The following is a 20,550-nucleotide window of genomic DNA, read 5'->3' as shown; positions in this document are numbered from 1 at the left end:
GCTCCACGTGGAGAAGATTCTCCCCGCAACTCTGCCAGTTTCCTGGCCAAGATTGGGGGCTTTGGGGAAGGCTCTTCAGACCCAAGGCCGGCAAGCCCCTCGTGGCTGGACTCTCAGCATTCATTACCCAAGCCCAAGCTATGTGCTCATTCCTGTGCTGAGCCTTAGAGGTATAGGGTGGTTCAGGCCTGCCCTGCCCTCAAGGAACCCTGATTACTCTCCCTCACAAGGGCAGGGGCAATCTGGGAAGAATTCCTACAGGAGGTAACTTTTGAGCTGGGTCTGAGAGGGGAGGACCAAGAACAGGTACAGGTATCGTGCATTCCCTCCAAGCAGCCCATTTTACAGAGGAAAGGAAAGAAACCACTGGCTCAGAGAGATGAGGGGGGCATTGGTTTCTCTTGCTGCAAAACACAGGGCCACAACTTGATGACAAGAAATGACACACGTCTAACAACTCGCAGTCTCTGTGGGTCTGGATTCTGGCCATGGCTCAGCTGGGTCCTCCATGCAGGATCCCACCTGGTTGCAACTGCATGCTGGGATGTGTTCTCATCTGCAGGCTCGGCTGGGGAGGAATCCACTTCTCCTGGATGCTGCTGCAGTGGTGGGCTGCATTCTCGTCTGCAGGCTCAACAGGGAGAAGATTCTGCCTCCAGGCTCTCTCAGGTTGTGGCAGCCTGCATTTCCCTGCAGGTATGGGGTTGGGGATGCCCGCTTCTCTGCTGGAGGCTGCTCCCAGGACCCTGCCACATGGCCCTCTCTTGCTGTGTGGCAGCCTGGTCCTCCACAGACAGCGAGGGAGACATCTCAGAGTGAGTCTGCTAGCAAGATGGCATCTCGGACATGTAACCAGCCCATGGGAGTGGGATGCTGTCACCTGCACCCTGTTCTGTTGTTTAGGTGCAAGTCTTGGGTCCTGCCCACATCTAAGGGGAGGGGACCCCACAGTGGCATGAAGTCCAGGAAGTGGAGCTCATGGGGCCTCTTGGGGTCTGTCTGCCACAGGGGACTTGCCCAGGGCCACACCTCCTGCACTGGCTTCCCAGATCCACCTGACCACAGCGGAAGCGAAGCCTGGGTCCACCTCCAGCTCTGCAGAATCTGCCCCCAACCTGCTCCGTCCACCTGAGGCCTCCTCTTTTCTTCCCAGGTGGGTGTCTGGTTATGGGGGGATTGGAGAAGGCACTTAGGGTGCAAGAACACAGACACTCAAAGGAAGAGGCTAGGGAGGGGTGGTGCAGGCCCCAACGAGCCTGGGATACTGTGCCTGGCCTGCACCACGGTCTGGAGGACCAGGACGTCGGGGGCTACGGGGATGGGGAGTCAAGGGGACAATGCCCCAGTCTCAGCCCCCAGCACCCAGCATTGTCCACACCTCCTCACAGAAAGCAGTTCCAAGCACAGCCTAATTTACTAATAAGAACGGGAGGCTGCTGATGGCAGCAAACGCCGACCAGTCCGGATCGATGGGGGCCCGATAACAGAGTGATTGGCCTGCTGCGTCTGGAGTCTAATTGCAGTGCCGGGCACCTTCCGAGGGGCTCGCACCATCTGACTGCACCCCGGAGACAGCCAGGGTTAATTGATGCAGCTGCGTGCTCCCCGCCCACAGGACTTCGGGTGGGATCCCCCGGAAGCTGCTATTAACTAAAGTGTTTAATGAAGTGCTAAAGAGACCATTTCCAATACACACTCCAAGAGCCAGACTAAAAGAAGAGTGTCCCTCTCTGGGCTGCGGGACACCCCCAAATCCCTGGAAGAAGACATGGGAGCCCAGAGCTCTGCTGTTACCCATGCGGAGAAGCACCAGCCTACAGGCTTGCCAGGTGCCACGTGGCCGGGGGGGCCCAGGGGCAGCCTCCCAGCCTCCTCTCTCAGGCTACCCCTGGTTCTGGGTCCCAGACTGGGCTCTGCTCAGGAGGGTCGGCTGCCCAGGATCCCGCCCAGTGTCCGGGGACGTCCTCTTCAGTCCTCGGCTGAGTCTGGAGACAGCAGAGGTGGTGTAGCCCCTCATCCTCACACTGCACTCTGGGCCTGCATCCCCAGTGGCCAGGCCTCCAGCCCTGGCTGCCAGACCCGCCAGACCACTGAGGAAGCAGATCCCTGCACCCACTTCCAGCCCTAAGGAATCCAGACCTCTGGACCTCACATTCACATTTTTCAACATATTTATTCGTTAAATAGCAATGTGGTCACAAGGCTTGAGATTTTTAAAGTAGGGAAAGGTCTATGTGTGCCCCTAAAAGAAGAAAATGCTCATAAATAAGGCTTTTCAAAATAACCAAAAACTGGAAACGACCAAACCTCTCTGAACAGGAGAATGGGTAAATACATTGTGCTCTATTCACATGATGGAATACTACACAGCAGTGAAAAAGGGCACCCGAGGGGTGCACAAACCACATAGGTGAGTCTCACAGCATAGGAGGCAGCAACTGTGCTATTCCAGTCAGGAAGTTCAGGAGCCGGCAGCATTCTGACGGATGAAGGTTCCAGGAAAGTGGGCATCTCAGTGTGTCGGGGGTGGGGTATTGTGGGCAGGGAGGGGCATGAGGGAGCCTGTAGGGGACTGGCCTCATTCCTGCTGTTGTCCAGGGGGTGGTCACCTGGCCCTGTTCACTTTGTGAAGTTCATTGCGCTGCTGAGGCTGCAGGCACTTTCTGGAATGCACGCTACATGCCTATAATATGTTCACTTGGCTTTCTTAGGGAGAGGAGGTTTACAGAGAAAAAAGCCCATCTCACTCTGTCCCCAGCCACCCAGCTCCCCTCCAATAGCTAATGTCCATGTCATGGTTTGTTACAGGCCCCTCCAGAGATTCCCCCCACCCTGCCCAGCTCCCCTCCAATAGCCAATGTCCATGTCATGCTTTGCTATGGGCCTTCCAGAGATTCCTCTCACCCCACCCAGCTCCCCTCCAATAGCCAATGTCCATGTCATGGTTTGCTATGGGCCCTTCCAGAGATTTCCCCCCCTCCCCCACCGCCCAGCTCCCCTCCAATAGCCAATGTCCATGTCATGCTTTGCTATGGGCCTTCCAGAGATTCCTCTCACCCCATCCAATAGCCAATGTCCATGTCAGGTTTGCTACAGACCCTTCCAGAGATTCCCCACTCCAGCTCCCCTCCAATAGCCAATGTCCATGTCACGGTTTGCTACGGGCCCTTCCAGAGATTCCCCGTACCTGTGAATGCACACACACCTGCGGATGTAACGAGCACCCCGGTGACCGTGACGATCGGGTGAGCAGCATGGGCAGTGTTGCACCCCAGATGAGCCCAAGAGCGGCCGAGGCCCCCACAGCTGCACACCATTTAGCAAGCCAGGGCCTAGCGCACTCAGGGCCTTTGCCCATCAGTGGAGTTTTTTCCCAAAATATATACAAATGCATACACGCACGTTAGCTTTCTTTCTTTTTTTTTTTTTTTTTGAGACAAAGTCTCACTGTTCCCCAACTGAAGAGCAGCGGCACCCTCTTGGCTCACTGCAACTTCCACCTCCCAGGTTCAAGTGATTCTCCTGCTCCAGCCTCCCGAGTAGGTGGGATTACAGGTGTACACCACCACGCCTGGCTAATTTTTTTTGTATTTTTAGTAGAGACGGGGTTTCACTGTGTTGGCCAGGCTGGTCTTGAACTCCTGACCTCAAGTGATCTGCCCGCCTCGATCTCCCAAAGTGCTGGGATTACAGGCATGAGCCATTGTGCTCGGCCCCATTAGCTTTTTGAACTAAGGTCAAATGTTGAACAGACATTTTCATGGTGTCAGGTTCAGCCAATGGGAGTTTGGTATGCTAATGGCCCCGGGTGCAGACAGCAGCCATCAGTGAAAGCACCTGGGAAATACAAATCAAAACCACAGTGCAGTGTCACTTCCCTCCCTAAGATGGCTACAGTGAAAAAGATAGCAACTAGTGCTGATGAACATGTGGAGGAATCAGAATTCTCCTGCAGTGCCAGTGGGAACGTAAACCACGCAGCCGCTGCGGAAAACAGACTGGCCGTTCCTGGAAATGTTCAGGATTGAGTCACCATGTGACCCAGCACTTCCACTCCTAGGTTCGAATGGAATTGGAACCATGCAGCCACAGAAAAACGTGTGCCTGAATGTTCACAGCAGCACTATTCACAAGAGCTAAAAGGCGGGAGCGACCCAAGCGTCCATCCAGGGATGAATGGATAAACACAAGGTGGTAGATCCACAAAGTGGAATATTACTGAGCCATGAAAAGGAATGGAGCTCTGATACACGCTACAGCCTGGGTGAACCTTGGAAACATTATGCAAAGTGAAAGAACACAGACACAAAAGACCACATATTGAACGCTCCCATTTACATGAAATTTACAAATAGGCAAATCTACAGAGACAGAAGGTAGAATGATGTTGCCAGGGGGAGGGGAGAGGTAGAAATGAACAGTAACTGCTTAAGGGGTATGAGGTTTCTTTTAGAGGAGATAAAAATGTTTTGAAATTAGACAGTGATGATGGTTGCACAACTCTGTGGATATACTAAAAAATAAATAAGTAAAAATTAAAAAAAAAACCTAGGGCTGAGTGTGGTGATTCATGCTTATAACCCCAGCACTTTGGGAGGCCAAGGCACAAACTTGAACCCACAAGTTCAAGACCAGCCTGGGCAATATAGTGAGACCCCGTCTCTCAAAAACAAAAACAAAAATTAGCCAGATGTAGTGGTGCATGCCTTCTTGAAGAGGCTGAAGAAGGCAGATTGCTTGAGCCCGGGAGTTCAAGACCAGCCTTTGCAACATGGCAAAACCCTGTCTCTACAAAAAGTACAAAAATTAGCTGGGCGTGGTGTTAGCGTGCACCCATAGTCCCACCTGCTCAGGAGGCTGAAGTGGGAGGATCGCCTGAGCCCTGGAGGTTGAGGCTGCAGTGAGCTATGATTGCACCACTGCACTCCAGCCTGGGCGACAGAGAGACCCCGACTCAAAAAAAAAAAAAAAAAACCACCAAATTATACATTCTAAAAGAGTGAGTGGGGTCGGGCACAGTAGCTCATGCCTGTAATCCCAGCACTTTGGGAGGCTAAGACGGGAAGATCACTTGAGGTCAGGAGTTCAAGACTAGCCTGGGCAATATGACGAAAACTTGTCTTTACAAAAAATACAAAAATAGCTGGGCATGGTGGTGCACGCCTGTAGTCCCAGCTACTTGGAAGACTGAGACACGAGAATCCCTTAAACCCGGGAGGTGGAGGTTGCAGTGAGCCAAGATCATGCCACTACACTCCAGCCTGGGCAACAGAGCAATACTCCGTCTCAAAAATAAATAAATAACATAAAATAAATGGGTGGGTGGTAAGGTGGGTGAATCATATCTCAATGAACTGTTAGAAGACAAAGAGGACCAGGTCACAGGGCCACCAGAGCCAGGCTGGAGCAAAGGACCTGCTTCCATAGCTGGTGTTGGTCACCACGCAGATAGACAACAGCCCCCAGATTTCTCCAGCAGCCCACCAGTGAGGTGTGTCCTCATACAGTGGCCCCCACGTTATAGGTCAGCAGTGGGCTCTGAAAACACTCTCCTCCCACAGGCCTGATGCCACATGATCAAGGCCAGTTCAGAACGGCCTCTGCTGCCCCAGCTCTCCAGGGGGCTATGTCTACCTGGTCCCCAGACAGCCAACCTCCTGCCCAGCCTGGAGAAACTGGGGTCAGAGAATAGCTCAGGGCCATTGTACCAAGTGTAGCCACTTTGCTCACTGTCACTGCAGGAAAACTGTGTTCTCATGTGTGAGGGAGTCGGTGAGTAAACTGAGTCACGGAACAGAGGCACAGACAGGATTTATAAGAAAGGCAGGAGGGGAGGGAGAGAACCCCCACAGGGTCCAGGAACAATGAATGTCACACGTCTTGAGGGCAAACTGGCAGCCAGCAAGAGGTCACTGGGGACTGGTTGTCCTGAAGAGGCTGAGGAATGTTTCTCGTTGTTCAGGTTTCTCCAGAAAACCCTGACAGCTCCACTCTGGGTCACATGTGACAAGCCGTCTCCAGAAATGCCTTCCAGGATCCGGGCCAGAGACACGACCTGCAGGGCCCAGCACAAAACAAAAATGCTGGGACCCTTAGTTCCAAAAGCAGGAAAAAGTGTCATCGAGGTACTAAAATATGAAGCTTATCTGTTTTCTCCCCTGGTCTCTTTAAACTTTTTAGAAACGATCACTACAGTGCAGAGGTTCAAAAACGTTTTTATTGTGGTAAATATATATGACCTAAAACTAAAACTTACATCTTAACTTTCTTCTTTCTTTCTTTTTTTTTTTTTGAGACAGAGTCTCCCTCTGTCGCCCAGGCTGGAGTGCAGTGGTGCAATCTCGGCTTATCACAACCTCTGCCTCCTGGATTCAAGCAATTCTCCTGCCTCAGTCTCCTGAGTAACTGGGATTACAGGCGCCCACCATCACGCCTGACTAATTTTTGTATTTTTAGTAGAGACTGGGGTTCACCATATTGGCCAGGCTGATCTCGAACTCCTGACCTCAGGTGATCTGCCCGCCTCGGCCTCCCAAAGTGCTGGGATGACAGGTGTGAGCCACTGCGCCCGGCCCATCTTAATCGTTTGTAAGTGGACAGTTAACGGCTTTAAGCGCAGCGTCGTGGAAGCATCACCACCCTCCATCCATAGAGCTTTTTATCTTCCCAAACTGAAGCTCTGTTCCCACTCAACCCTCACTCCCCAGCTCCTGGGAACCACCTTCCTACTTCTGTCTCTATGGATCTGAGGACTCTAGAAACCTCCTATTGAGGTAGGAGGTGGGACTCAACTCAGAGGCTAGGCTCAGACTCCGGACCAGATTGAGGACTAGCCAAAACAGGGACTGGGTGGAAGCGGCTTTCCATAAGACACGCCTACCAGTGCGCCAGTCAGTTTACCGTTGCCGTGGCAACACCAGAAATTACCACCCCTTTCCATGGCAACAACCCAATGACCTGAAAGTTTCCACCCTTTTCCTATAAATTTCTGCATAATCTGTCCCTTAATTTGCATAATTAAAAGTGGGTGTCAACATGAGTGTGGAACTACCCTGGGGCTGCTGCTGTGCATGGCTGCTTTAACACCAACAGCTTGCCCTTGCATTCCTTCCTGGGCAAAGCCAAGAACCTTCCTCCCAGGCTAAGCCCTGATTTGGGGGCTCACCTGCTCTGCATCACCATAAGTGGGACCCTGCGGTCTGTGTCCTCTTGTGACCGGCAAGAGCATGATAATTGCCTTTCCTAAAACTATCCCCTCCTGGGGTGGGGACCAAAACCACCTTTGTAAAAACTAATGGAAGGCCACAAGATAAGAATTATGAAAGGGGTCTGAACTCTGCTAAAATGTAGGCACAGTTAAATGGTAACCAGCCGTTGTTCCAGAGGTCATGATATTTGTGACTTCCCCAGTTGCTCCCATAGATGACATTGCCATTGCCAATACCTAAGATTGGCGTCAGGGGAGTTTTTTAGACTTCTGTGGACCGCTGAGTTCACCTGAACCCACGACTTAGACCAAGATGAATTCAACCAGCCCTGTGACTTCCACCCAGGAACCAACTCAGTACCAGAAAACAGCTTTGACGCCACCCCATGATTTCATCCTCCACCCAGCCAATCAGCATTCCCCATTCCCTCACCCCTGCCTGTCGAACTGTCCTTGAAAAACCCCAGCCTCCCAGCTACTCGGGAGGCTGAGGCAGGAGAATCGTTTGAACCTGGGAGGCGGAGGTTGCAGTGAGCCAAGATCGCACTACTGCACTCCAGCCTCTGAGCTTTCAGGGAGGCAGATCTGAATTATAAACTCCCGTCTCCCGCTCAGCTGGCCCTGCATTGATTAAACTCTACTGCAATCCCACTGTCTCAGTGAAGTGGCTCTGTCTGTGCAGTGGGCAAGAAGAACTCGTCAGGTGATTAAATTTTACCTTAATTACCATTTTGTTTTTTGAGACAGGGCTTCCCTCTGTCACCCAGGCTGGAGTGCAGTGGTGCAATCACAGCTCACTGTAGCCTCAACCTCCCAGGCTTAAGTGATCCTCCCACCTCTGCCTCCTGAGTAGCTGGGACCACAGGTGTGCAGCACCACACCAGTTAATTTTTTTGGTATTTTTTGCAGAGATAGGGTTTCACTATGTTGCCCAGGCTGGTCCCAAACCCCTGAGCTCAAGTGATCCTCCTGCCTCAGCCTCCCAAAGTGCTGGGATTACACGTGAGCCACTGTACCTTGCCTTAATTACCTTTTAAAACCCTATATCTAAATACAGTCCCATTCTGAGGTCTTGGGGGTTATTCAGCATACGAATTTTGAGGAAACACAGTTTAGCCTCTAAGCAGGGAACAGAACAGCAGACAGAGAGCAGGAAAGAACCCAGGTTGCAGACTGCACTTTCCCAGGATGGCTGCAGCTCCAGCTCCAGCCTCCACCAGCTCCCGTCTCCACCAGGGTCAGACAGGAAATCCAAGAGTTCTTCCTGGAGGAGGCGACGTCTGCGTACTCCCTTTGAAGCATGGGTAGGTTTACCCCACCCAAGATGAGGAAAGGGAGGCCCTTCTAGAGGGAGTGAGGTTGCAGAGACAACACTGGAAGGCAGAGAAGTGGGGGCTGCCCAGGGCCTCCCGGAGACCCCACACTGGTAGATGCCAAGTCCAGAATCTGCCGTGGTAGCCCCTGATCTCCCACTGGCCCCCAGCTTCACTGCCTGGAGGGTAGACCCGTCACCACCTTCATGTGCACCTGTTGGGAGGCCCCGGGAGACAGAAGTGGGTGGTGCTGGCCGTGAGGCTTCCTGGACCCCCAACCCCTCCCCTACAGCTGCAGCTGCTCCCTGGTGTGCACCTGGGGCTGGGCTCATCTCAGCTGCACATCCGCAAACTTCCCGGCGACCTTGGGCTACCCCAACATCCACTTCTGGGCCTCAGTTTCCCCATTTGTTCTGGGTGTCAGCCAGGCCACGTCACCATCAGCCTGAAGCAGGAGGCCACAGGCGGTTGTGCAGGGGGTAAACCTGACATGGGGAGGCTTAAGCTGGAGTTGAGGGGGTCATAGGTGTGACCCCTCCAGCCCCGCATCCGTAATGACGTGGCCCGGCCAACGGCCAGAGCAGAGCAGAACAGAGCTGGGGCTGAGCGGGGCAGGGCAGGGAGGTGCCTCTCCCGGCATCGGCACTCCTGGTGAAGTCTGTTTGTTTTCATAACCAATTCAATATTTAAGACCCGGCGAGCCGCGGCCGTGAGCTCTCCAGCTCCCCCTTCCTTTGTCTCTGCCGCTCCCTGCACCCCGCCTCGCACTTCCTCTGACAAACCGTGCGATTCTGATGGAAAATTCATTAGTCGGCTGGTCTCTTTCCCTCCCCTCTTCGTGTTCCCAGGCAGCTCCGCGCCTGGCATGTCAGCCTCTCCATCCAGATTATCTGGAGACGCCAATTTCAAAGAGACATCTTAATAGTGATGTCAACGAATTAATTAGATGTGTTAATGAGCTAAAAGCAACCCAAATTAAATTAATGCAGTAATAAGCGCAGACAGCAAAATTAGCTCCAATTTCTCTAAATGATTCTGAACTGTACACAACACCTCATCTCGCTAGAACATTACCATCCCCCAAAGCTAATCAAGAACCCGGCGCAATTAACTGCTTAATTACAAACAGGAGCGTGCGCGCACGGGCGGGCACACACACACATACACACGCACACGCGTGCACACGCACACACAGGGCGAGAAAGTCAGCAGGAGGAAGGACAGGGTCTGGGGGGGCTCCGGGGGAGTGGGAGCTATCAATCCTCTGAAGACACTGCTGGTCACCATCGCCCCCACCTGTCCTAAACCTGGCAGATGAGAGCAAGGGCAAGGAACCCGGCTTGCTGGGAGCTCGGGTGGTCCAAGTGCAGGATGGAGCTGGACCAGGTTAGGAGAAAGGAGACCCTGGAGAGTCCCCCAGCGCCCTGGGTGTGGTGAGGAGGGGGAGTGGAAGGGGAGCGGGAGGAAAAAGGAAAAAGGAAGGAAGGGAGGAAGGGAGAAGGAAGACCAGGAGAGTGGGAGGAGGGGAGGGAGGAGGGGAGGGAGGAGGGGAGGGAGGAGGAGGAAGAGGAAGTGGGAGGAGGGAAGGAGCAGTGCGAGTTGTTTATTGCTTGCATCAGAATCTGAGTTGCAACTAAAAAGCTAATTGTCCAGCCCGCTGATTTCCCACCGGGCAGGGAGAACTGCTAATAGCTTCGCAAGCGGTTCAGGTATCTGATTAGCTGTAATTGCAGCTACAGACAGGAGAAGGGTGAGGACAGAAGCGGGGACTCAGAGGGGAGGAGGGAGCTGGGGGAGACTGGGAACAGGGGCCTGGGTGCCAAGTCAAAGGGAGGCCAGGTGGGTGGCGGGCCAGGGGCAGGGACTGGAGAAAATGAGGGTCAAAGATGAGGTGGCCAGGCCGGCTAGGGTCTGCTGCGGCTCTGAGGACCACCCACCCAGGGCCCCAGGTGACTGCCACCGCCACCACCCAGGCCTCGCTGTCTCTGAGAGCTGTCCCATCTCTGCACATCTGTGGAATGGGGGCATAGTCTACCTCGCTGGGCCAGCCCTCAAAGGCCAGGAGCCAGGGTGTGAAGAGCTGGACCAGTGCAATACACAGTCGGTGCCAAAATACAGGGGCTCAAGCAGCACCTGCCGCCTGGGGGCCCAGGGTGACTCCTGGACGGGACACCCACCCAGACCCCTGGGATGAGCTGAGTCTTATAAGCGGAGGACACTTTTTGTGAATTTCAGATCAGGATTATTGATTCCAGAGAAAAGGAAGCTGATCGACTTTGCTGTCACGGGCACCCCAGCCCCAGTGAAGAACTCATGTCCCCAGAGTGGGGCAGGGGACTGAGGCCCACCCTGCATCCGCCACAAGCCCACCCTCTCACCTGCCTTGCGGAAACCTCTCCCTACCCGGTTCTTCCTTTCTTATTTCTTTGCGGCTTTCTTCCCTCACCAACACATTTATTCCGTTGGTTTTTTTCTAACTTGTGGTTCATTTAAAACAGATCTGTTCCGGCTAGGCACGGTGGTTCACGCCTGTAATCCCAGCACTTTGGGAGACCGAGGTGGGTGGATCACCTGATGTCAGGAGTTTGAGACCAGCCTGGCCAACATGGTGAAAAACTCCTTCTCTACTAAAAATATAAAAATTAGCCAGGCGTGGTGGCAGGTGCCTGTAGTCCCAGCTACTAGGGAGGTTGAGGCAGGATAATCTCTTGAACCTGGGAGGTGGAGGTTGCAGTGAGCCGAGATGATGCCACTGCACTCCAGCCTGGGCAACAGGAAAGAAAAAAAATCTGTTCCCATCCTTGTTCCAAAGAGAAAGCAAAATACTCTTGCTTACCAACCTGCCAACTGCAAGCTATGCCCCTCGTGGTGGGCACCTCACCTCAGAGACCCCAGGACCCCTGGCCTCTGTCCCTGGCTTTGCAAAGCCTTCCCGTGTGCTGCAGCAGCTGGGAGATGTATGTACTCCAGTGTAAGCATGGGGACCCTAGTAGGGAACATGAGCAGGGGACAGGGAACCTTAGCAACGTGGGGGTGTCGGAGGAGCGTCTCAGGAGGCGTCTTGGAAGGTGGCAGAATGACCAGGTGAGTACCTGGTCAGTCATCCAGCAGTAGGAAAGCAAGGGGCTGCCTGAGGGGCTGGAGAGAAGGGCTGGTAGGACCCTGTGCCCACCACACCACTGCAGCCCAGGTCCAGGCTCCCCATGTCCCTGTGAGCTCACGGGACCACAGAGCCGTCCAGATGGTGCTGGGCTGCTGAGCAAACCGCCAGCCTGGGACAGAGGCCCGTCCCCAACCCCAGCCCCACCAGGCCGTGCCCACCCTCAATTCCTTTGGGCCTCCTTTTTTTTTTTTTTTTTTTTTTGAGAAGGAGTCTTGCTCTTGTTCTCCAGGCTGGAGTGGCAGTGGTGTGATCTCAGTTCACTGCTACTTCCGCCTCCCGGGTTCAAGTGATTTTCTGGCCTCAGCCTCCTGAGTAGCTGGGATTACAGGCGTGTGCCACCACGCCCGGCTAATTTTTGTATTTTTAATAGAGATGGGGTTTCACCATGTTAGCCGGGATGGTCTCGATCTCCTGACCTCAAATAATTTGCCCACCTCGGCCTCCCAAGTGCTGGGATTACAGGTGTGAGCCATTGCGCCTGGCCTGGGTCTCCATTTTTAAACCTGCAAAATGGGGAGATCACAAGCTGTGCTTTCATTCTATTTATTTATATTTATTTTTCATTCAGAGACAGGGTCTTGCTCTGCCTCCCAGGCTGGAGTGCAGTGGTGCAATCACAGGTCACTGCAGTCTCCATGCTCCCGGGTTCAAGAGATTCTCCCACCTCAAACTCCTGAGTAGCTGGGACTGCAGGCATGAACTACCACACTCAGCTAAATTTTTCTTAAGACAGGGACTTGCTATGTTGCCCAGGCTGGTCTCAAACTCCTGGTCACAACCGATCCTCCCATCTCGGCCTCCTAAATCCCTGGGATCCAGGTGTGAAACGCTGCACCTGGCCAAAGCTGCACATTTAAGGAAAGAAATCCTCAGAGTTTCAGAGCCAGGGGAGCCCTGCTGTCACCCAGGGCCACCCAAGCCATGGGCCACACAGATGGAGCCTCATACAGCGCTCACAGCGAGTGGGTGGGGCCTGCCCACCTCTGAGTCACAGCGTGTGACCACTGCAGGTCCAAGCTCTCAGTCTCAGACCTTGCTTTGTTTTACAGATGGGAGAGTGAGGCATGGCCAGGGGCCGGTGACCATCCAGGACAACTCAGGTCCACGCTGGCCTGCCTGTGGGCTCCTCTCGAATGCCAGGACCTTCGGATGTTGCTACAGGATTTCATCTCCCAGCAGGAGAAACGGGATTGTTTTGCTGCAGCAAGAACTCCTAGGAGTTTTTCACTCCCTGAGCGGGGTGAGTCCCAGGGGGCAGCAGGGGTGGCAGGCGCTGGGGCCAAGGCGGTGTGTGGAGCTAGCCATCCCCGGGGCCTCCAGACATGTCCTCCACCGTGGCCACCTGCAGCCTGCAACTCCCGACACGGGGCTTCTGCGGACAGGGAGAGCCCTGTGGCATCACACGTGGCCTGCAGTGCACATGCACACCATGCACTCATGGCCACGTGGCTGGGCCCTGGGCAGGTGGGAGGGGAGGGCAGGCCAGGCCTTGGGGAGCTGGGCCGCCGTGTGTCAGGCACACACCTGGCACTGCCCAGGCTCCTGGCCCATGCCAATTAGAAACTCACTTTACGTTATTTTAATTTATCTCTGGGGCCCTGGAACGAAAGTCATGCAATTATTATTATTATTATTTTTTGGCTGGAAACTCCAGCAGCCATTATATAAATTACATATAATTGAATACATCAGAGGCTGTTTCCTTTAAACAATCACGTTTTCCCTTCACCGAGAATGGGGCTGCCCTTCCCTAAGAACTTGACACAGGGCTACGATATGAGAGGGTCCTGACCCGTAAGGGAAGAGAGAGGCCTCTGGGTCACTCAGGCCATGTCACCCACAGGCAGAGGCCCAATGAGGGGACAAGAGGCTTTGAAATTAGACCACCAAGGGCTCCAACCCTGGCTGCACCACGAGGTCGCTGTGTAATCTTGGACAAGTTGCCTAACCTCTCTGAGCTGGTTTTCTCATTAGTAGCAGCCTCTGCCTAAAGAGGCTGATGTCCTGAGACTATGCCTGGGGATCCCTCAGACTGGCACCCATGTTGAGTGTCCACTTGGCACACAGTGTTGGCACCCATGTCATGGGTGTTTTAAGGGTACTTGGGACTTGTTTTAGTCTGGTGTGGTGAGACACGCAGATTTGGAAATGCTGTCACAGAGAGGAAGTTGCGATGCTCACAGTCCCCTGGAAACAGGAGACAGGGCTCTCAGGGCCACCTGGGTAGCACCACGCTGCGTCAGAAGGTGGCAGTAGAGGGGGCGAGGGGACGAGCATTTCCTGGGGTTTCCTCGGGAAGAAGGAGACCAGGCTGGGGAAGCAGGCTTAGGGCTGAATGGCTGGGATGATGTTGGCAGGTTTTGCCTTAGGGTCCGCCTCTACCTGCCTGGTGCCTGGCCCTGAGTGATTGGGGCAGCTGGGTGGTGGCCTGAGGGTGAGAGCCCCACCGAGGAGGTGGTGGAGGTGGGCTCTGGATCGTGTTCTTGTGCATATCAAAGGTAAGCTTTCGGGGAGCTGTTTGCTGTCTCTAGGGAAAGGAAGCCCCTGAGTCCCCAATGCCCCAGGTGTCTCAGTATCAAAACATGGAAAATGGGCCGGGCGCGGTGGCTCAAGCCTGTAATCCCAGCACTTTGGGAGGCCGAGACGGGCGGATCACGAGGTCAGGAGATCGAGACCATCCTGGCTAACACGGTGAAACCCCGTCTCTACTAAAAAAAAATACAAAAAATTAGCCGGGCGAGATGGCGGGCGCCTGTAGTCCCAGCTACTCGGGAGGCTGAGGCGAGAGAATGGCGTAAACCCGGGAGGCGGAGCTTGCAGTGAGCTGAGATCCGGCCACTGCACTCCAGCCTGGGCGACAGAGCGAGACTCCGTCTCAACAAAAAAAAAAAAAAAAAAAAAAAAAAAAAAAAAAGGAAAATGGCCGGGCACAGTGACTCATGCCTGTCATCCCAGCATTTTGGGAGGGGAAGGATTCCTTGAGACCAGCCTGGGCAATGTAGCAAGACCCCCAATATAAAATTAGCCGGGCATGCTGACATGCGCCTGTGGTCCCAGCTGCTCGGGAGGCCGAGGTGGGAGGATTGCTTTAGACCCATAAGTTGAGGCTGCAGTGAGCCATGATTGCACCACTGCACTCCAAACTGGGCGACAGAGCAAGACCCTGTCTCAAAAAACAAACAAACAAAAACACAGAACAGAAGTTTATGGTTCCACAGTCTGGAGGCTGGAAGTCCAAAATCAAGGTGTTGGCAGGAACCCGTTCCTCCAAGCACTCTAGGGGAGCGTCTGTCCCAGGCCCCTCCTGGCTTCTGGTGGTGGTGGTGATGCTTGGAGTTCCAGGGCTGGCAGCCGTATCACTCCAGCCTCCGCTTCCACCCTCACGATGCCCTCGCCTCCCCGTGTGTCCGTCGACATGTGGCTTTTTCCTCTTATAAGGACATCAGTCGTGTTGAATTAGGGCCCACCCTAATGAGCTCATATTAACCTGAAGACAGCTGCAATTGCCCTGTTTCCAATAAGGCCACATTCACAGGTATCAGAAGTTAGGACTTCAACATAGTTTTGGGGGGACAATTCAACACATAACATGTGAATGACAGCACAAGAAAGCTACTCTTTTTTTTTTTTTTTTTTTTTTTTTTTTTTTTTTTGAGGCGGAGTCTCGCTCTGTCGCCCGAACTGGAGTGCAGTGGCCGGATCTCAGCTCACTGCAAGCTCCGCCTCCCGGGTTTACGCCATTCTCCTGCCTCAGCCTCCCGAGTAGCTGGGACTACAGGCGCCCGCCACCTCGCCCGGCTAGTTTTTGTATTTTTAGTAGAGACGGGGTTTCACCGTGTTAGCCAGGATGGTCTCGATCTCCTGACCTCGTGATCCGCCCGTCTCGGCCTCCCAGAGTGCTGGGATTACAGGCTTGAGCCACCGCGCCCGGCCAAGAAAGCTACTCTTTAAAAAAGTTTTGCTGATGAGACGGCTCAGGCCTATGATCCCAGCACTTTGGAAGGCTGGGGCAGGAGGATTGCTTGAGCCTAGGAATTCAAGACCAGCCTGGTCAACATAGCGAGACCCCATCTCTACAAAAATGTAAACATTAGCCAGGTGTGATGGTGCACACCTGTGGTCCCAGCTACTTGGGAGGCTGAGGTGGGAGGGTCCCTTGAGCCTGGCAGGTTGAGGCTGCAGTAAGCCGAGACTGCACCACCGCACTCCAGCCTGGGTTAACAGCAAGACTCAGTCTCTAAATAAATAAATAAATATGAAAAATAGGCTGGGCGCTGTGGCACATGCCTGTAATCCCAGCACTTTGGGAGGCCGAGGCGGGCAGATCACCTGAGGTCAGGAGTTTGAGACCAGCCTAGCCAACACGGCGAAACTCTGTCCCTACTAAAAATACAAAAATTAGCCAGATGTGGTGGTGCGTGCCTGTAATCCCAGCTACTCAGGAGGCTGAGGCAGGAGAATTGCTTGAACCTGGGAGGCGGAGGTTGCAGTGAGCCAACATCGCACCACTGCACTCCAGCCTGGGCGACACGGCGAGACTGTGTCTCAAAAATAATAATAATAAAAATAAATAAAATAATTACGAAAAGTTTTAAGTAATAAACTATTGAGAGAGAGAGAGAGAGAAAGAAAACCAGACCCCACTGTGGGAAGCACAGCATCCTAGTCTACCCTGAGTGACCTCTTAGAGCAGACTGGACTCTGCTCGGGGAAGGCTTTGTGGCCATGGCTCCTGGGCTGATCTCTGGACTAATGTTCCAGGGAACAACAGTGATAATAATATCCTGACCCTGTCTGTGTCCCCTCCCTCCCTGAATAACCCAGGCCTTCCTCTAAGCCAGCGCTGGCCTGGCCTTCAGCGCTAACCCCCAGCACCCCTCCCCACAGCCCTCTGGGGGGATCAGATTCCGCTCAGAGCCGGGGCAGTCAGGCCTGTCACGTGCCCACATCCCCAACTTGTAAAGTAACAACCCATCGCACGCACAACCTCTTTGCACCCAAAATGTTCTCTGATCTGTGTAAACTGCAATTGATGCTGTGCCGCTTGATATTAATATCTTTTGTTTGTGTGTCAGGGTTCTGCAGAATCTAATTAAGAAGTGTTCTCTGCGTATCCGGGGTGTTCGAACAATTGTGCGGCGCCGACAATGCAAGCTGTTGACCTGCACAGATAAATGGTGCGTGCGGAGGATTCGGGGGATGGCAGACGAGGTGGGGGGAGTGTATATGGCTGTTCTTTTCTGCTGGGGCGCCGAGCGGGGCCTGCCTGTGGTCCGCCCTGCATGTGGGCGGTGTGGCCATCTTTGCTGCAGGGTGCTTGTCATAGCAGGGGTTCAATGTGTGTACCTCTGTGTTGACATGCGTGCACACCATGAGCACCTATACACGAGCGAGGTCTCCCTGGGCAAGCGACTTCTGTCTCAACAGCCCTCTCCCAGTGTATGTGTGGACCTCCCTCACAACAGCCCTGTAAGGCGGCATCACTGGCCCATTGCACAGATGGGAGGTTGAGGCTGCTGGTGCCAGGGAGGTCACGTGTGCAAAGGCAGGCACTCCAAAGGGTACCAGATAAACCCACCTATTGGGCTTGCCCTGGACAGATTATGACACAGGAACAGAGCCTGCAGTCCGTCCTCAGGGGTAGGCTAGGATAAGCACTGCTGTCCCACTGGACGGACAGGGAAACTGAGGCCCAGAGAGGGCAGGAGCTTGCCCACCCTGCGCTGTGGGCTGGAGGCAGAGCTGGGCCCTTCCTGACCTTCCAAGCCACACCCTGGGGTCCCTCTGGAGGGAATCACTTAAGCCCACGAGGGACCCAGAGGCCAAGGCCGAGTGTCCCTCCATCTAAGGTAACCTGGCTGTCCAGGGTGGCTTCAGACGCCTCTGGACCTGGGGTCTTAGCCCCACCCATGGGTAACCCTGGCCAATGCCACCCCTCTCCAACCTCAGTGGTGACCCCTGGGAAGCAGTGAACACCATGCAGGCACTCGGTAGGTGCAGGTGCTGGGGCTGATGTCACAGCTGTGGGGTCAGGGCTGCTGCCCTGGGATGGGTCTGAGCTGTGCGAGGCATTGCCTGGTGCCCTCCCAGCTCAAGGCCTTGCCTGATTACAGGTGCCGCCCCTGCCTCGGACCTGCCTGGCTGACAGCAGGCATCTGGGCCAGCACCGCAGTGCTGCCAGGTAGAAGTGCTCCCTCCAGGCTGAGGGGACCTGCAACTCCCGCCCGGGAGGTCCCTCAGACTTGGAATGCTCTGAAGAAAGCCAGCGGCCAAGTGGGCTAAGGACCAGGTGGGGGAAGGCTCCAGACCCGGGGCTGCAGTGTTGGAGGAGGCGTGCAGCAAAGGCCTGGAGACAGCCCGAACCAGGGATACAGGGTGGAATGGGTCTGGGTCAGGGAGCCAGGGTGACCGTGGGCTGCACAGGCCTGCGCGCGTGGGTGCACGTGCGTAATGGATGCGCACGCATTCAGCTTGTGTGCGTGCAGTCGGGCGCACCTGTAACCGGTGTGCACCCCACGTCTGGTGTGCACGTGGGAGCACCTGGCCCAGCGCCCAGCGGGGCCTCGCCTGCCGCGCACTTAGGAAACGCCGCAGCGCCACCTGCCGGCTGCGCCGTCTCAGCTGGACGCGGGCGGGCAGGGCGCCGGGCCACGAGGCCCCGCCCCTAAATGGCATCCTGGTGCCCCGCCTTCTCAGACTCCGCCCGATTCCAGGCCACGCCCCCTGTGGGCGTGACCGAGGACCCTGGTACCCGTACCTGGACTTCGCAGGGTCTTGGGGGGGCGGGCAGTGGGGGGGTCTCCTGGCTGCAAAGCGAGGACAACTATGAGCCTTAAACGCACACCAGGAGTGTCATAAGAGCATCTGCTGCGTCACTGACTCCTCCCATTTACAGATGAGGAAACCAAGACAGAGAAGTTAAGACACCTCTCCAGGCTCACGCAGGAGAAAGGCGTAGGCCGGCTTTGAGGCCAGCATCCTAGTTGCAGAGTCTGTGCAATCAGCGACTGCCTCCAACTCCTGGTAAATTCATCTTTATTTGTTAATTAATAGTTATTTACGAGTATAAACCTATCCAACCTCCCACCCCTTGCAATAGATATCTGGGAAGTGACGGAGACGGGACTCGCCCCTGGCATTCTTACCAGTCTTACATGGCCAGAAATGTGGAGTGCAGGGAGAGGATTCTCAGGATTTCGGGGCAAAATGAGTTAGGAGACAGGACTGGAGTGGGCAGCCACCTCCCGGGCAGGCTGGGAGGCCGGGGCCCTGGGCTGCAGTGAAACCTCACTGAGCAGCCTTCAGCAGGTGCTTGACTCCCGTGGGCCTCAGTTTCCCCATCTGTACAATGGGCGGGGCGGGAGATAGAATATCTCTTTTCTCAATTCTTCCCCCAACCCCAGACAGTACAAGATTCCAGGAATCCCTGAAGGTCTGAGCCAGTGCAGGGACTGGGGGCTCAGGGTGGTCCAGCCCCACGTGGGGTCCTTCCTGGTGCCTGGGTCTGTCTTGGGTGGGAATCGAGTGCCTCTGTCTATGGCAGCTGCATCTCCAGCCACGCCCCCCGCCCCCCGCCCCCTCCTCCAGAGTCTCACTCTAAAGGGAAGGCATCTTGGGTGGAGGGTACTGGGCTGCCAGGGACAGATGGCGTTGGCCCGGGTGCCAACCCAGCAGGAGCCCCCGGACCAGCCGGGCAGAACCCACTGCTGTCCAGAGCCTCTGCCAAGCACAGTGGCAGGCCCTGAACTCAGGCTGCACCTGCCGGGTGGGGAGGCCTTGCCGGAGGACCCTGGGGCGGGGTGGAGAAAAGCAGCCTGGCTCAGCCATGTCCCTAACAACCCTGACCTTGGGCAAGGGCGTCCCCACCTCTGCCTGGCCTCCTCCCTGCCTGCTGCCCACCAGGCCGCTGCTGTCCTGAGTCTCCTGTCCTGCCCCCAGGACACAGTCACACACAGCTCTACGCACACCTGGCTGTGCCCCCACCTGGCTGTGTGACCTTGGGAAAGTTGCTTCCCCTTTCTGAGCCCTGTTAGCCTCATCTGGAAAATGGGCCCAGGTGTGGAGCATAAGAGGGCAGATCTGCAGCCCGGCCTGCACACAGCAGGGTCTCAGGGACCCTCATGTGTTGGTGATACACAGGATGCCATGTTACTACTTCATTCCATCCCCACAACCAGCCTGAGGCCCAGGTCAGTTGCCTTGTGTGGTCCTGTTGTGAATCTAGAGAAACTGAGGCTCTGAGAGGGGAGCCTGAAGTGGGCCTGTCCCTGAAGACCACAGCAGGCTGGACACGCCGTGGGCAGGAGTGGCCACCCCCACTCACTACCGCAGGGCACAGTGCACCCACAGTCACACCCCCACGCTGACGCACACACATGCCCCTCGGGGCCACAGTTAACAGTAGAAACAGTCAGAAACTTCTGTTCTCCTTCCTTGGGTGGGGGTGCTGGGGGCGTCAGACCCTCCCCACAGTTCAATCCTCAACTCTCCCCAGGGTGAGAAGGCCTTAGACCACAGGGCTCAGTACTGACCATGATGTCCCTTTGGGCTATCACCATATGCCTGACCCCACCCCTCACACACACACCAAACACACACAAGGGCATCCAGGCTGACACTTGTCCACCCACTTGGTCTTGGTCAGGTGTGCCTGCTAGGCTGAGCTAAGTCAGGTACTTGCTTGTGTGTGTTCAAATGCTGGGAAGCCAGGATAACCCTGTGAGCATCCACTGCAATTGCTGGATGGGGATGGATGGATGAATGGATGGATGGAAGAATGAGTGGGTGGATGGATGGATGGATGGATGGGTGGATGGGTGGATGAATGCATAGGGATGGATGGATGAGTGGCTGGCTGGCTGGATGGA

The sequence above is a fragment of the Trachypithecus francoisi genome, unplaced genomic scaffold (genome assembly GCF_009764315.1).
Source record: "Trachypithecus francoisi isolate TF-2019V2 unplaced genomic scaffold, Tfra_2.0 Lachesis_group4, whole genome shotgun sequence".
Taxonomy (NCBI): Eukaryota; Metazoa; Chordata; class Mammalia; order Primates; family Cercopithecidae; genus Trachypithecus; species Trachypithecus francoisi.
Note: the sequence above shows the minus strand (reverse complement) of the source record.